This window comes from Mus pahari, chromosome 7, assembly GCF_900095145.1.
Source record: "Mus pahari chromosome 7, PAHARI_EIJ_v1.1, whole genome shotgun sequence".
Lineage (NCBI taxonomy): Eukaryota > Metazoa > Chordata > Mammalia > Rodentia > Muridae > Mus > Mus pahari.
The window spans coordinates 28,548,255-28,552,881 of NC_034596.1; positions in this window are offsets into that span (position 1 = coordinate 28,548,255).

Genomic DNA, 4,627 nt, shown 5'->3' on the forward strand with positions numbered 1-4,627 from the left:
GGTCTACAGAGTGAGTTCCAGGACAGCCAGGGCTGTACAGAGAAACCCTGTCTCGAAAAACCAAAAAAAAAAAAAAAAAAAAAAAAAAAAAAAAATCCTGTTTAAAGAGTTTGATTCAGACAGGACTAGAGGCTGGAATGCCTGACATTCATTGTGAATACCTGAAGAGCCAAAATGGATGCAGAAGAATCCAGGGAGACTCTGTTGTCTCTATGAACACTGTCTGACTTTTCTATAATAAAATGAAATATTCCTAGAATTTAAAATCTCTACATGAGGCTCACGGGACTCTCTGAGCTTCTCTGTTCTTGGGTTGCGCCTCACAGAACCTAAGTCCACATCAAGAAGATCTGAAGGGAATAGCATACGTTTCTCACCTCCCTTTCTGGATCAAGGGCATCTGTTCCATGTCAGGGCATGCATGGCCTCTGGCGTGATCTCTGGGAAACACTGGCACTTAGGCATCCCCCTGCCTCTCACACTGACCATCCATGGGCAACAGGACGTCAGAAACCTGGATCCTATAACAAGCAGGCCATGTCAGCCTGATGTCAGCAACATGACTGACTCACAAGCCAGGAGTTCAGAGATGCCAAGGCGACGTTGTTTTGTACACATGAGAGATACATAGGAGCTCAGAAGGCAACTCACTTGTTAGAGTGCTTTCCTGGCATGCATGAAGCCCGGGATTCAATTCCCAGCACTAGACGAATGAGCATGGGAATGCAGAACTGTAATTCTTTTTTTCTCTTTTTTTTTATTAGATATTTTCTTTATTTAAACTTCAAATACTATCCCCAAAGCCCCCTATACCATCCCCTGACCCTGCTCCCCAACCCACCCACTCCTTCTTCCTGGCCCTGGCATTCCCCTGTACTGGGGCATATGATCTTCGCAATACCAAAGGCCCCCCCCTCCCATTGATGGCCGACTAGGCCATCCTCTGCTACATATGCAACTAGAGACACAGCTCTGGGGGTACCGGTTAGTTCATATCATTGTTCCTCCTTTAGGGTTGCAGACCCCTTTAGCTCCTTCAGTACTTTCTCCAGCTCCTTCATTATGGGCCCTGTGTTCCATCCAATAGATGACTGTGAGCATCCACTTCAGGATTTGCCAGGTATTGGCCTAGCCTCACAAGAGAGAGCTATGTCAGGATCCTGTCAACAAAATCTTTCTGGCATATGCAATAGTATCTGGGTTTGGTGGTTGTATATGGGATGGATCCTTGGGTGGGGCAGTCTCTGGATGGTCTTTCCTTCTGTCTCAGCTCTGAACTTTGTCTCTGTAACTCCTTCCATGGGTATTTTGTTCCCTATTCTAAGGAGGAACAAAGTATCCACACTTTGGTCTTCCTTCTTGAGTTTCATGTGTTTTGCAAATTGTATCTTGGATATTCTAAGTTTCTGGGCTAATATCCGCTTATCAGTGAGTGCATATCACCTGTGTTCTTTTGTGATTGGGTCACCTCACTCAGGATGATACCCTCTAGAAGTACCCAGGAAGTGGAGGCAGGAGGATGAGAAGTCAAGACCATCCTTAGCTACAGCGTGAGTTTGATGTCAGTGTGGCCTTGAGACCATCAAGGAATACAGAAAGGAAAGGAGAAGGGAGGAACAGAGAAAGGAAGGAAGGAGGGAGAGAGGGACAAGAGGGAAGGGAAGGGAGATAATAATTTGCCCAAAGGGAGTATATCCCTTACAATTATTATTGGTGTATCTTTAAAGCGTGCAGTTTGATCTAGGGGCTCACTCTCATTGCTCCTCACTCTGTTCCAAACAGGGATGCCTTCCAGGTGGTTTTCAATTTCCTATCAGTCTCAAGGTACACTCTTACAGTTTCATAAATGAAATGATTCTTACGTTCTGAGTGGTCATTTTGTCCAAAGCTAGGAAGCCTGCCTCATCAGAGCTGGCTTCGGCCGCAGCTTGTTTTGGTTCTGAACTCAGAGAGAGAGAGAAGAGGGACCTCGTTTTTTTTGACCCATCACTGCAAGATAACGTTTGGCAGTCACAGGGCAGGAAGCTTGGGTTCTACTCCTGGCTGAGCAGAGCTTTGGAGCCCAGGACTCAAAGCTCCTAAGTCACTGTGTGCTGTGGGGCCATCAGGAACACTCTCTGAACTTGTGTTGATTTACAAAGAAGGGTTCTACATTTTTCTTGTAAAATAATCTCATTCGATTTTTTTAGCTGGGAGACATGCTGCTAGCGAAGTCCCGTTTCTTAGGTGATGAGCTTGGCATTCCTTGGCTGTTTGGTAAAACTGCCAGGTTGCTCGAGATGTTGACAAAAGCCCCTGACATGTTAGAAAGCCTGCCTCCAGGGGCCACCTTGGCACTTCCAAGTCAATAAGGGCTTTGCTACACTGGGAGTGGTGGCTGCCCAGTCTCTCCTTAGTGTATCTACCCAGTCAGCAGATGGCAGGCTCACTCTAGGCAGGACCTAACTAAGATTGTCACTCAGTGACAACCTGAGTGACAATCTGGAGAGTCAGCCTGTCTGGGAGTGGATCTTTGGGCACTCTGTCTCCTCACTGGAGAGTGACAACAACACTCCTTACAAGCCCAGCAATCTGCTCAAGGCTCCTTTTTTATTTTGTGAAAAATCATTCATCTATAGAGATGTGGGCTTTTCTGTGTTTCTCAGAGCCTCAGTTTACCTTGTGGATTTGTCTGTGGTTGTGTATCAGGAGACAGCCCCCTCCCCCGCCCCCCAGGAAAAAAAGTTTTAGCAGCCCAGAGAGTTCTCTTTTAAAGACCCTTCTCTCAGGTACAATCCATGTTAAATATTCTACAGGCCAGATGGCTGAACTTCATCATTATGGATTTAAGTGTTGTGGAGAGAAGCAAGTTCTCTTAGATTATTTTTAGCCCCTGGAAAGACATTTTTCACCCACCCCTGTATCTGACCTGACATCCTCGTGACTTCCAAGAGCTGTAAAGTGTATTCCTAGCAAGCTGTTAGTTTACACCAATCCAAAAGCTAAGAATGTCATAGAGAACACCCAAAACCTGCAGCGGGGTTTCCCCTGCTTGGCTGTAACCCTCCTACTTGTCATCCCCACTAATGGATTTGGTAAATGTTTTTGATTGATAAAGTTGTTTGTCCTGTAACTGATGCTATCTTCTGTAGGCTCTGGGGATGCAGTTCGGTCTGCAGAGTGTTCACTTAGCATCTAAATTACCCACAGAAGATCTCAGGATCCCAGCTTGGCCTCTTTGGAACCTGCATATAGCTCTAGTTCTGGCCCATTTTCAGGCTTGGAAACGTTTCTCTCTCTTAATAAACTATTTCCTTTCCTGTTAGTATATACATGTCTCTATCTAAATCATTATTAGGAGACATAAAACCTAGAAATAGCAGTTGACTCCCTCCAAACTCAGATCTGACCTTTAACACCACTTTGGGGCTCCCAACTTGCATCTTGACAGGTTGCTGAGAATCTGTTGTTGTGGTTGTGGTTGTTTGATAAAGTGAGATTATCTTGTGGCTCTGTAGGTCTCTTAGATATAATTACAATCTGATTATCAGTCTTAGGCTGCCCAACGGAATTAAAGATATATCTTTTTACTATAAATGGAATTTCTGGTGAGATTCCTAGAAAATTGCAGGTTTACAGCTACAAAAAGGAGTATGCCTTATATGCTTAATCCTTAAGCATTGTCTTCAGCTGCTTTAACATTATTGTTTTAAATAGCTCTGTAGGAAACAAGTATTGTCCCTATGTAGACAGCCTTCACAGCAAATGTTACCAATTGTGTTGGAATTGGAGAGTTTCAACTAGACTTCCAGATGCAAGTCCCGCCCCCACATCCCCATAGGCTAGACTCCAGGATACAAGCCCCCCCCCTCCATCCCCATACTTTCCCCCTTTCTATCCTTCTCCAGTTCCATTGTATTCCATTTTTATTGTCTAAATAACCATCTTATCTATATTACATGGTGCTCATCTATACAAAGCATTTCTTTTTACAACATAAAGTTAAGATTGTAACAATTCTTCTAGCTAATTTACTTTAGATTTCTAAGGCCCTAATAAGCATCGTTTCGAAATGATGATAAATTCACAGAAGGTTGCAAACTCAGTGCTGAGGCCCCTGGCTTTTTCCCAATGCTTGTGCATGCATGGATGATGCTTTTCAAAGCCACAGCCTCCAGTGAGGCATGTGTTGACCCTAACACCGGTGGTCATCCACATTCTTCTTATTGTGACTGCAAAGGGGCCTGAGCCAGCCCATGGGCTGGGTCCACCCACAGGTCACCTTGCATTCAAGTGATGTTTTGTTTCTTTGGGAAAGCAGAGCCTGCTGTTCTGTGTTGGCTTGCCTAGAACTCCTGGTCTCAAGCCATCTTTCTGCTTTAGACTCCTAGGTATCCGGAAAGATAGACACACACTAAGACCAGCAGCCCGCTGTGGCTGCTTATCTTTTCAGCTGTGTTGTTTCTCAGGCGCTGAGACCTTGCCATCGGAGCTAGCCAATAGTTTACTTCCCAGGGAGCTGAAAAGACTTTAGGAACCTGAAGTATCTTCCCTTCTGGTTCCAATCTCTGCCCTGCCTCGCCCATCCTATATTTGGGACTGATCTGACAAAGTGAATTGCCAAAGCTCACAATCAACTGTCTACTGT